At 41.4% G+C, this 13,418-nt stretch overlaps 1 protein-coding gene across 3 annotated transcripts in view; it reads left to right on the plus strand.

Annotated features, from left to right (window-relative positions):
- RALY (RALY heterogeneous nuclear ribonucleoprotein) overlaps positions 1–13,418 on the plus strand; it is an 89,354-nt gene that overhangs the window by 36,329 nt on the left and 39,607 nt on the right. The window contains exon 2 of one of the 3 annotated variants that reach the window (XM_081097008.1): positions 4,143–4,205. The exons of 1 other annotated variant lie outside the window; for it this stretch is intronic. The gene's annotated coding sequence lies outside the window, so the exon portion shown is untranslated. Of the gene's footprint in view, positions 1–4,142; positions 4,239–13,418 lie in introns of all 3 variants that reach the window. One more of the 3 variants, XM_081097009.1, reaches the window with a different exon arrangement.

Consider the following 13,418-nt stretch of genomic DNA (forward strand, 5'->3'; position numbering starts at 1 on the left):
TGGACTATTCCAGTTAATAAGACCCTAAATCTGCCATAAGATCAGTCTTATGGGGAAGACATAGCAGCAGTAAACCTCCTTTCCCTCCTTCCCCCATTCAAATAATTGGATTTTGAGGTAGAAAGGACTTTATCTGTTCTCCTTTCATGTTGCTACATAATCAAGTAAGGCAGACCATGAAGTAAGTAAGAAGCACATAGGCTTTCAAGTAAAGTAAAGCAGACCTAGGTTCAAATCCTGGCCCTGCTACTTACTAGCTGTTTGACCTTGAATGACAAACAGCCTTACCCATCTTCAGTTACCTTTGCTATAAAATGGACATGCCATCCCCTGCTTCATAGAGTACCATGAGGGCTAATAGCAGAATGCCTAGCTGAGTGCTTGGCGTGGAGTAGCCCAAGCCTTTCTATCACCTTGCATCAAGACCTGGCTTAAGTAAGTCCTTATTCCTTCTATGAAGCTTCTGAGGCCACATACAGTCAGACATTTCTTTCTCCACTTTTATGGCACTCTGAACTGTTAGATCTGCCTAATATTGTTAGTAGTTCTTTGCAGGAAGTTGACACAATCTCACCCTGAACTGCAAGGAGCCCAAGAATAAGGACTGTTCTCATTCATCCCTGCACTCTCCGTATCCCCTAAACCTGAGCTATGGCCATGGCCACCTAGGCCCAGGAAATATTTTTGATTGATTGGATAGAAGGCTTCTATATATACTCAGTGTATTGCAGCTGACAGAAAGAGCTGTTAAATAAAGATCTGGCTGGGAGTCTTCCATCCTAACTTTCCCCCTTTTCTATTACCACATTGATTCTCACAAAATCCCTCTGTTATAGGCAGGATGGGAATTATATCCCTATTTTGTAGCTGAGGAATCTGAGGCTCAGATTAGAATCCAGGTCTTTTGTTAAGAGATAGCTCCAGTGTAAGATTGGAGTAACAGGAATGAGAATAGAAATCTTAACTGACTAGGTTTCCATTCTTTGGAAGCAGTACAGATCTTTATAAGCAAGAAGGAACAGGGGGACTATAGTTCTGAGGCCTTAGCTAATGGTGAGGCCAGAGCCAGATGTAGTCACAGCCAGAGATGTTTCAAGAACATGACAGAAAGTGGTGAGAATGGATTTAGGATAACTTCATTGAGTTTCTAGGCTTTGAAGATTAAGGATTTGAATACATACAAAGTACATAGTATATGTACAAAGCGCACCAAAAATGCCTGAAAAACAAGCATTCCAGGTGAGACAATGGCATGGACAAAAAATGTATGAGAGCTTGGAAGGCCCAAGGTAGACATAAGGCAGATGTTGACTAGATCATGGCATACCTATGGAGTGAGTCTGAGGTGGTTGGGAGCCATGACCTTTTTTTTTTTTTTTTTTGAGCAGGAGAGTAGCATTAGGAACATCAGTCTGACAGTGTGTGCCTAATGGATTGGCATAGGAGAAGTGAAGGGAGACTAGTGAAATAAGGACCAGGGAAGAGGCTACTATAACAGTCTGTCTTTATAATGTCAGCACATTTTAAGAAATACTCTAGCTGTGCAGGCAAGAGGTAATGAGATCCTAACCAAGAGGAAGTTGACACAGTAGGGAATAATGAAGAACAGTGTGGATGTAGAGCCCTTAGAGCAAAAAACCCCACAAGGACTTCGCAATTGTGAGAATGGGGAGTGAGGGAAGGAGGAGTTGGAGAACATGAACATTTGGAGTCTAATACTTGGAGAACGGTTATTCTACTTGCTGAATCATGGAGGTGGGAGACAGGAGATGAGTTCAGCCTACTGACATGTTCAGTTGAAGGTGCTAATAGTTTATGCCAGCCGTGGGCAAACTACGGCCCGCGGGCCGGATCCGGCCCGTTTGAAATGAATAAAACTAAAAAAAAAAACAAAAAAAAAAACCGTATCCTTTTATGTAATGATGTTTACTTTGAATTTATATTAGTTCACACAAACACTCCATCCATGCTTTTGTTCCGGCCCTCCGGTCCAGTTTAAGAACCCATTGTGGCCCTCGAGTCAAAAAGTTTGCCCACACCTGGTTTATGCCCTTACCACCAGTCCCCTAATGCCTCTGTCCCAGTTCCTCTACCCTGGCTTACAGAGATTCTTCAGTTCCATGTGATTTCTTTTTTTCAAGCCTAGAATCCCTCACAGATCCCTCTACCTATGTCTTAGAACAATTCTTTTCCCCTCGCTGAAATAAGATAGTACATGTAAGGTGCTTAGCCTAGTACCTAGTCTAATTTCAAAATGTGCGTTAAATGTTAGTGGCTATGAAATGGCTATTTTTGTGGCTATCATCATAGTTTTGTGATTACAGTAGCTTCAGAATTAGAGAAGTCTCTGGAACCACCTGGCTGAAGGACTCCGGAGGCATTCAGCTGGTATTCAGTAAAAAGCCTGGACTGCAAGTAAATGGAGACAGTCTCAGACTTGGGTATAAATGGGGTCTTTGAGCCATGCTAGCTAGGACTAGAGAACATGTTTCCTGACTTCTACTTTTGAGAATTGGCATAGTGTGTGGTTAGAAGGCCAAGCCTTAGATGCTGGATTTCCTGTGCTCATGTCCCAACTCTATCATCTACTAGTATTGACTTTGTAACCTGGGCACATTTATTTAATGTCTCTGTGCCTCCATTTCCCCATTAGTAAAATGGGAAATATAACAACACACCAACCTTACAAAATTGTTGTAATACAAACAAAGGGTTTACAACAGTGCCTGGCATGTGCTCCTATTCTCGTTATCCCAAAGTCATGTTTATTCCACATTCCAGGTAATATATAAGGTTTCTCTGTCCTTCAGCCACCCTCACCCAGCAGAGGAGGGGATGATCAGAGAAACCTGAAACTTACCTAAGTAATCTCAGAGTACTTAAAGTTTGTCCCTGCTCGGTTCTAGGTTATCTAAACCTGGCCCAGGAGTGAGAGAGTTAGAGTTGTTCCAAAGACCCAAGTCCCACTCCCAGTTCTGCCACTGACATCCTTTGATGTCGGACAAGGCGCCTAACCTCTGAGGCTCAGTTCTCTCATGCGTAAGATAAGGAGAACGAGTAATTTCTCCGTGTGTATCTGGTATGTCACTCTTCCCATCACTGCATTCTAGCTATATTGACTTTCTGACTTATTTGCTCCTTAAGCATAATCAGCTTACTTTTGCCTATTGCCTCAGGGCCTTTGCACTTGTTATTTCCCCCCTCTCTAAAACACTCTTCCCTTAGAGCTTTGCAAATCTTACCCCATACGTATTCAGGTCTCTGTCTAGTAGTCAGTTCTTGAAGAAGCCTTTCCTGACCATTTTACCTAAAATAGGCCTCATTAACAGCTTGGAGGGACCTGGAGGTTATTATGCTAAGCAAAATAAACCAGTCAGAGAAAGACAACTATCACATGATCATAGCACTGTATGTGGAATCTAATGAACAAAATAAACTGATGACAAAATAGATCCAGAGATACTGGAAGCATGGAACAGACTGATGAATCGTAGAGGGAAGGGGGAGGGGGGGTTGCGAGAAGAGATTAACCAAAGCATTTATATGCATATATGCATAACCCGTGTACTCAGACAATAGTGCAGTGAAGGCCTGGGGATGGGTGGAAGGGGTCAATGGGGGAAAAAGAGGACATCTGTAATACTTTCAGCAGTAAAGATACATTTTTAAAAAATAGACTTCATTCTCATTCTTTCTTCCTTTACTCTGCTTTTTTTTTTTTTTTTTAAATGACCGCACTTACAATGACCTGCAATGATATATTTATTTTATTAACCTATCTTTTGCTAGGATGCAAGACATGTGAGGGCAGGGACTTTGTTTAGTTTATATTTTTAATCCTCACCCAAGGACATTTTCATTGATTTTTCAGCAAGTGCGGGGGGAGAGAGAGAGAGAGAGAGAGAGAGAGAGAGAGAGAGAGACATCCATCAGTTGCCTTCCGCACAGGCCCCACCAACCAGGGCTGTGGATCAAACCTAGGTATATGCCCCAACTTGGAATCGAACCCATGACTCTTTGGGGTACTGGACGATGCTCCTACCAACTGAGCCACACCAGCCAGGGTGAGGGCAGGGACTTTGAATGCCTGCACATACCTAAATTCTGAGCAGGACCCTGACTGAATTCCCTCTCTGTTATAGGTGAGCCCTGTTCCCAGAGGCAGCTGGTGCTGATCCTGTAATCGCAGACTGAGTTCAGCCTCGGTGAGTGAGGCAAACTGGCAAGCTTGGGCTAAGGTACAGAGTAACTAGTTTGGGGCTTATTTTTACCCTTACTACAGATAACTTATAGGTGATTACTCTTCTACTCCGTGTCTAAGAGATTGACATAGGCAGCCTCCTGTATTGAGAGGAAAACTGAACTTGCTTTACTGGAGTTGTCATGAGATGGTCTTTTCCCATGAATAAGGCAAAGCAGATTCAATGCTTTCTGGCTTCCACCAGCTGCTTTGTGCTGCAGATCTGAACCTGGCAGTTCCCACAAGCTCTCTTAACATGACCGTATAGTCCTTAGAGACTTTCCTGATTCCAGTCTTGACTGTGCCCTACCAAGCCCATAAGTCAGCTTTAGAAAATCCTGTAGTTTTTTTTATTTTTTTATTGCTTAAAGTATTGCAAAGGGTATTACATATGTGTCCATTTTATCCCCCCGCCCTAGACAGTCCCCTAGCCTCCCCTATCCCCCAATGTCTTATGTCCACTGGTTATGCTTATATGCATGCATACAAGTCCTTTAGTTGATCTCTTACCCCCCTACCTCCTGCCCCCCAACCCTCCCCGGCCTTCCCGCTGCAGTTTGACAATCTGTTTGAGGCAGCTCTGCCTCTGTATCTATTATTGTTCAAAAGTTTATAATGGTCTCTATTATCCATGAATGAGTGAGATCATGTGGTATTTCTCCTTCATTGACTGGCTTATTTCACTTAGCATAATGCTCTCCAGTTCCATCCATGACGTTGCAAATGGTAAGAGTTCCTTCCTTTTTAGAGCAGCATAGTATTCCATCGTGTAGATGTACCACAGTTTTCTAATCCACTCATCTACTGATGGGCACTTAGGCTGTTTCCAGATCTTAGCTATGGTGAATTGTGCTGCTATGAACATAGGGGTGCATATATCCTTTCTGATTGGTGTTTCTGGTTTCTTGGGATATATTCCTAGGAGTGGGATCACAGGGTCAAATGGGAGTTCCATTTTCAGTTTTTTAAGGAAACTCCATACTGTCTTTCATAGTGGCTGCACCAGTCTGCATTCCCACCAGCAGTGCACAAGTGTTCCTTTTTCTCCACATCCTCGCCAGCACTTGTCGTTTGTTGATTTGTTGATGAAAGCCAGTCTGACAGGTGTGAGATGGTACCTCATTGTTGTTTTGATTTGCATCTCTCGGATGATTAGTGACTTTGAGCATGTTTTCATATGTCTCTTGGCTTTCTGAATGTCCTCTTTTGAAAGGTGTCTATTTAGGTCCTTTGCCCATTTTTTGATTGGATTGTTTATCTTCCTTTTGTTGAGTTGTATGAGTTCCCTATAAATTTTGGAGATTAGGTCCTTATCAGATATGACATTGGCAAATATGTTTTCCCACACAGTGGGTTTTCTCGTTGTTTTGTTGATGGTTTCTTTTGCTGTGCAGAAGCTTTTTATTTTGATGTAGTCCCATTTGTTCATTTTCTCTTTAGTTTCAAGTGCCCTAGGAGCTGTATCAGTGAAGAAATTGCTTCGGCATATGTCTGAGATTTTGTTGCCTTTGGATTCTTCTAGAATTTTTATGGTTTCCTGTCGTACATTTAAGTCCTTTATCCATTTTGAGTTTATTTTTGTGTATGGTGTAAGTTGGTGGTCTAGTTTCATTTTCTTGCATATATCTGTCCAATTTTCCCAACACCATTTATTGAAGAGACTATCTTGGCTCCATTGTATGTTCTTGCCTCCTTTGTCAAATATTAATTGAGCATATTGGTTCGGGCCGATTTCTGGGCTCTCTATTCTATTCCATTGATCTATATGCCTATTCTTGTGCCAGTACCAGGCAGTTTTGAGAACAGTGGCTTTGTAATACAACTTAATATCTGGTATTGAGATCCCACCTACTTTGGTCTTTTTCAGGATTGCTGTAGCTATTCGAGGTCTTTTTTTATTCCAGATGAATTTTTGGAGAGTTCGTTCTAGATCTCTGAAGTATGCCGTTGGTATTTTAATGGGAAGTGCGTTGAATTTATAGATTGCTTTGGGTAGTATGGACATTTTAATGATGTTGATTCTACCAATCCATGAACACGGTACGTTCTTCCATCTGTTTATGTCTTCCTCTATATCTTTTTTCAACGTCCTGTAGTTTTCTGAGTAGAGGTCTTTTACCTCTTTAGTTAAGTTTATTCCTAGGTAGCTTAATTTTTTTGGTGCGATGGTAAACGGGATTGTTTTTATAATCTCTCTTTCTGAAAGTTCACTATTGGTGTATAGAAATGCCTCAGATTTCTTGGGGTTAATTTTGTATCCTGCTACATTGCCAAATTCATGTATTAAGTCTAGTAGCTTTTTGATGGAGTCTCTAGGGTTCTGTATGTATAATATCATGTCGTCTGCAAATAAGGACAGTTTTACTTCCTCTAGAAAATCCTGTGGTTTTATCAGTCCTGCAAAATGTGATCATGAACAGTTGTGAGGGTGGAGTGATCGAGTAGAGCTGTGTGAAGGGGAAGTCAGGGGGAGCTTAGAGGGAAGACAGCAGATAATGAGATGGGAAGGGAAATCAATCTATTTTTTAAAGATTTTTAATGATTTTTAGAGAGAAGAAGGGAGAGAGAAACATCAATAATGAAAGAGAAACATTAATCGGTTGCCTCCTGCATGCCCCCTACCAAGGATTGAGCCCGAAACCTGGGCATGTGCCCCTCCCAGGATTTGAACCAGCAACCATGCTGTGCATGGGACGACCGCCATACTGGTCAGGGTGGGAAATCAACATCTTAAGAACCAGGTGTGTTATGGATCTTATTTACCCTAGACAAAACCCTATTTTATAGACGAGGAAATGGAGGCTCAGGCAGCTAAAATAATTTGCCTAGGGTTCATACCTGGGCAAAGCTGATGTTAGAACAGCCGTGGGCAAACTACGGCCCGCGGGCCGGATCCGGCCCGTTTGAAATGAATAAAACTATTGAAAAAAAAGACCGTACCCTTTTATGTCATGATGTTTACTTTGAATTTATATTAGTTCACACAAACACTCTATCCATGCTTTTGTTCCGGCCCTCCGGTCCAGTTTAAGAACCCATTGTGGCCCTCAAGTCAAAAAGTTTGCCCACCCCTGTGTTAGAACCTAGGTCAGTCTAACTGTAAATAGCATTGTTCTCCCTGACTTGGCAGGCTTTCTTTGCGTTGCTAATCTCCCTGGAATACTGATTTTTCTTATAAATTCAAGAAGACAGACCTCCTCAGAGATTCAGAAAGGAGGTCCAGTTATTTGAGGGGCCCAGCAGGGCAGGTAGCAGTTGGGGGTGCCTTCTGAGCAATGGCATTGCTAGTGAGGGGATAAGAGGCTAAAAATGATAAGAAGAACCCTTCAAGCAGGCAGAGGCTTAGGCTAAATACAGAAGAAAACACCTGTTACACATTGGGTCCTATAAACACTTGGACCAGAACAGACAGGAATCTGGAGAGCTGGGTTGGAGCTGAGAATCGTGGATTTTTATCTTCTCTCTCAATATCTGCCTTTGGACAATCTCCATTATCCTATTTGTAAAATTGGAGTGCTCCCCACACCTCACACTGTGTGTACAGTAACCAAGGAGGATGTTATAGAGCAGTGATGGTGAACCTTTTGAGCTCGGCGTGTCAGCATTTTGAAAAACCCTAACTTAACTCTGGTGCCGTGTCACATATAGAAATTTTTTGATATTTGCAACCATAGTAAAACAAAGATGTATATTTTTGATATTTATTTTATATATTTAAATGCCATTTAACAAAGAAAAATCAACCAAAAAAATGAGTTCGCATGTCACCTCTGACACGCGTGTCATAGGTTCGCCATCACTGTTATAGAGAATCAAATGAGAAATGCAAGTTGGAAAGCTTTGTAAATTGTAAAGCAGCATGACCGAAATGAGAGAAAGTAAGAAGAAAACCGAAGTGTCCCTGAAGAAAACATGTGTCCCTGACATCTCAGTCCCTGACCTATTTGTCATTCTGTTTCCCAAAGGTAAAGGGAGGGCTTTCCTTTGGAAATTTGTACTGTAAATCTTTCCCCGTGTCCTTCTGTCCTTCTGCAGGCCCTTCCCAAAGCTCAGTCTTTTCAGAAGGGAGGGGATCTCGGCACAGAGACGAAGCCAGGCAGCAGCAGCAGCCATGATTTGCAGCATGTTGGTTGCCGAATGCAGGTTTAAATGCACTCACACAGCCTGGCTCCAAGGCCACTGCCGGCACAGATATTAAAGCCGTTTTCAAGAGCTCATTCCCAGCATGTGTTTGCACTCAACCACTAGTTCCACTAATATGTTGCCTTGTTCCCTACTGTCATCTCAGAAGAGGAAGGCTATTCCTATTTTGGCTGTAGGTTCCAGGCACCGCCTTTCCCACCCCCAACTGCTAGTGAGAAAGGCACTTACACATGTAGCCTCATAACTTATCAGAGGTCGTGTTTCCCCACCATTTCTTTCTCACCCTTGGCCAGTGATGTGGGCCACTTTCTTAATACTATGTAACAATGGACATTCTGTTCTTCCCTCTGTCTGCCTGAGGGTGCACAGAGGGGTCTGTCCCCTACCTGGTGCTCTTGGTTGGCCAACCTTCCTTCCTATTCTGAATCTCCAGACTCTTGTTTGCCACCTCTTTTTGTTTGGTTAATCTAAAGTTTTATAGCTTCTGGCTTTTTCATGTCCTGGTTGCCAGCTTTGGATCTTTATTTGTTTGTTTTAAAGACTAGTTTATTGATTTTTAGGCAGAGAGGAAGGGAGAAGAGAGAAACATCAATGTGAGAGTGCAGCATCTATTGGCTGCCTCCTGCTCACTCCCCCCCACCTCCCAGGCAACCTAGGCATGTGCCTAACCTAGAAACTAGCAACCTTTTGTTGCAACTGAGCCACAGCAGCCAGGGCCCACGTTTGGATCTTGTTGTTCTTATAATAACTACCCTGCGAAGAAGTTCCACCATTGACTATTTTAAAATTTGAATGATTCCGCATTAAAAAAATATATAAAATACTGATATCCATATAGTAGCGTATATATCTAACATCCTCAGTTTTGTAGAGCCTGACTAAAGAACAAGGAGGAAGCAAGTCATTTTCATCCTTAAGCCCTTGCACAGCACTAATTTATTCTTATTATTACATGTTATTGTAACAAGTTTAGCAGTTTGGTTTCTATACCCCCATAAAATTAAAAGCAGCATATAAAAAAGCAGGGAGGAGCTGCTCTACTGACAGTAGCTAGTGGTGAGAGCTGAGAACCAACACTAAGGGAGGAGGTGAAAGAAGAATGATAAGAAAGAAGCTAAAATGAGTATGGAGGCCATTTAATTTAGGGGCAGCAGCCCTACGGACATATCTGTGCTTCAGTAAGTGTAATTTTTAAGGTAATTTTAGGTTGCTCTTGAAGGCCAGAGGTATCAGAAAATGTTAATTATAATGTCTATTATGTGCTATACATAAATTGATTTCATTTTCATAGCAACTTAGGAGTTAGGTGGTGATGTTCTCATTTTATAAATTACTGAGACTTAGAGAGGGACACAATAGACCATGATTGGAAGAGATAAGCTTAGAATCCAGAAGACTCTGGCTTCAGAAAACCAAGTTTTTCTGCTGTCCTATGTTCGCTCATTCTCTGTGATCCAAAACCCTGGTCCTTTTCAGCCTCTTGGGCTAGTCGTCCCCCCTCCCCCTCTTTTTTTTCATTCTCCTATATAACATTTTCTTTTTAAAGACATTCAGTCAGTTAGTGAGTATTTGAGTGTCCACCATGTGCCAGGCACAGTTTTAAGTGTTTGAAATGTAGCAGTGAAGAAAATATTCTTCTCTCTTGTAGTTTACATTCTAGTGAAGGAAAATAGATAAATGAATACTATGAAGAAAAATAAAGCTGGATAAGGGGATAGGGAGGGGCCGTGTGATGAAAGAAGGCTTCTGTGAGAAAATAAAATATGTGCAAAAATATGCAGTAACTGAAGTAGTAAGATATACTGTGTATCTTGGGGAATAACATTTCAGGCATAGAGTTCAGCAAGTTCAGAGGCCCTGAAACAGGAGTATGCTTATTGTGTTTGATAAAAGGAGGTCAGTGTGGCTAGAGATGAAGTAAGCAAGGCTGTACGTATGAATGGATTATGGAGAAGTCACAAGGTTGACAAGGACCCAGATTGTGTAGGGTTTTATATTGAGTGAAATAGGAAGTCACTGGAGAGTTTTGAGTAGAATGACATACTCTTGATGTCCATTAAAAACAAAAAAAATCCCTCTGCCTGATTGTACCATCTAGGACCTCCAGTACAATGTTGGATATAACCGGTGAAAACTGACACTTCTCCAATTTTGGGGAGAAGTATTCAGTCTTTCCCCATTAAGTATGGTGTTAGCTGTAGTTTTTTTTGTATATAACTTTTATCAGGCTAAGTTCCCTTCTATTCCTAGTTTATTGAGAGGTTTTATTATGTATGGATGTTGGATTCTATTGTGTGGTTTTTGTCCTTTATTGTACCAAGATGGCAATACATTGATTTTTTTATATTAAAGCAACCTTATATTCCTAAAATAAATTCCACTTGATCATAGTGTATAATCCTTTTTATTTTTATATGGTGTTGGACTTGGTTTGCTAATATTTTGTTGCAGATTTTTATCTGTATTCATAAGAGATATTGGTCAGTAGCTTTCTCTTAATTACTAATTCAGTAATTTTTTTACTTGTTTTAGATGTACTTAGATTTTCTATTTCACTTTGTGTGACTTTAAATCATTTGTATCTTTCTCATAATATGTTTATTTTGTCTAAGCGTCCTAATTTCTTGTCTTAAAGTTGTTCCCAGTATTTCCTTATAATCCTTTTAGCTTCTGTAAGGTCAGTAATGATCACTTTTTCATTCCTGGTTTTGGTAATTTGTACCTTCTCTCTTTTTTTCTTGGCCAGTTTTGCTAAAGGCTTGTTAATTTTGTTGATCTCAAATAACCAACTTTTGGTTTCATTTTTTATTTTATTTCTTTAAAAAAAAAGATTTTTTTTTTTTGAGAGAGAGAGAAGAAGGGAGATGAGCGAGTAAAACATTGATTTGAGAGTGAAAAAACATCTATTGGCTGCCTCCTTCATGTCCCCTACCAGGGATCGAGCTCGAAACCCTGGCTTATGCCCTGACTGGGAATTAAACCGGCAACCTTTTGGTGCATGGGGCAACACCCAAACAATTGAGCCATATTAGTCAGGGCTATTGATTTCTTATTTTAATCTTTATTATTTTCCAACTTTAGCTTGCTTTGGGTTTAGTTTGCTCTTCTTCTTCTTTTTTTTTAGTTTCTTAAGGCTTAATTAATTTTTTTAAGGTACTGTGAAGTCCAAATGAACTTTTCTTCAGCTGGACTTACCTGTGGGCTGGCAGTTTGCTCTTGATGTCTCTGAAGAAGTATCTAGAGCCTCAGAGAGAGCCTAACTCAGCAACAGTGGGGAAGACAGTGGTCTGTAGTGCATGCATTACCAACAAGGAGTGGGCTAGGGCTAGACAGACAGTGCTGGGCAGCCTGGATCCTGCCTGCCGGTCAGCACTGGGCAGGCCTGAGCTCTGTAGGAGATGGAGGCAGTGCAGCAGCAAGTCAGGTGACACATGGAAAGCCAGTCTCCCCAGGCTTCCCAGGAGATTGTGCCTGGTACATGGCCGGAGGAGACAGCAGCCCACCTCACAGGCTTCAGAGGCTTCCAGATGGTTCTGGAGACCTTGCAGAATACTTCTGTTGCCTGTTAATGGCTAAGATTCAAAGGAGAGATTTGATTCCATTAAAGAAATAAGGCTTAGTGGTTTTTGTGTTCACAGTGGTAGCACATATATATAAAATTATAGGCTGTGGTTTTCAGAGACTAGCTGATTGATTAAGAGTGGACTGGGGAAAACCACACAAGAGTATAGAAAATCTAAGCCTTTGCCTGGGCAGGTGACATGACTCAGAAGCTCCTTTGGTGTATGTATACCCCACCTAATGTGAAAGATTAATGTAAGAGAGTTTAGAATTCACTGATTCAGTCTTGGGAACTGATGCTATCTGATGTGTAGAGCCTCAAAGTAGAAGAATTAACTTTTTAAGGTACATAATTTGTGAATTTGCCTTTTTTCCCATTTAAATAGCATGTAGTAAAAGTAGTATTTGGCAATATTTTTGTGAAATAAAGGTCACTTGGGAACATTTGTGGGGAGGGAGGGGAGAAATAAGACTTATCTTTGGATCTCATAGGGTAACATTGAAGTAGCAAGAGCTCTGAGCAATGCCTGAGCTTACTGGGTACATATTTGTGGCCTTTAGTTTTCTTATCTATAAACAATGAGCAGCTTTTACCCAGCCTACTGTGTAAGGCACATTTCAAATAACTGCTATATATAAATCTAAAGGTCTGTTAATGTTAGTAACTATCGTGACAGGGACCTGGACAGAGTCAGAAGGTCTGGGAGTAGTGGCGTGCCTCATCATCCTTCAAGGTGTGGGGATGAATGTCTGCCCAAAGTGGACCTTGTAGCTTAATAAAGCAGGAGGTTCATTGTCTGCTAGTATAATCATCCTATGGCCCCAAGAGAATTCAGTGGAGAAAATCTGAGGGAGGCTGACAGAGTAGCTCATATAACAAACACTGCCCTGGTTCTCTCCTCACCCAGGAATTTTGCCCGCATTTTATTACTTTGTTTCTCAGCTGGCTTTCTTGAGGGTTGCTGTCACAGAAAAGCAATAAGACTCAGTTCACTTATGGGGAAGGAATGGTGTGCAAAGGGCTCTGGGCCCCCTTGGGCCCTGCGTCTCCGTTCTTCCTTCCCCAGTTTTCATTAAAAATAAAGAGGATTTTTCTGTCCTACTGGAGCATCAGGCCAGACAGAAGAGGTACTGATAGATCCTGTAGGTCAGATCAATCAGAGGGCAGTTCTGAGGATGTTGGCAGTGGCAGAAAAGCAGGGTCCTGAGCCCAAAGTGTTGAACTCTGAGAAGAGTAAGACATGAATAAAAGGGACTTATGGTGGGCAAATGTAGAAAAATAAAACAAAACTATCCTACAGAATACCATGTTAACACAAAAGCAAAAATTGCTTCTTTTGAATTATCTGTCCTTTTGTATTATTTGAGTCTCCACTCACCTCCCTTACTCTCATCGCCCTCTCCATTTTCCCAGTTGGCATATCAGTCAAGAGTTATGGTAATTAAGTGCATAGGCCAAGAGATAAAAGCTACC

The sequence above is a fragment of the Myotis nattereri genome (assembly GCF_964212035.1).
Source record: "Myotis nattereri genome assembly, chromosome: 8".
Taxonomy (NCBI): Eukaryota; Metazoa; Chordata; class Mammalia; order Chiroptera; family Vespertilionidae; genus Myotis; species Myotis nattereri.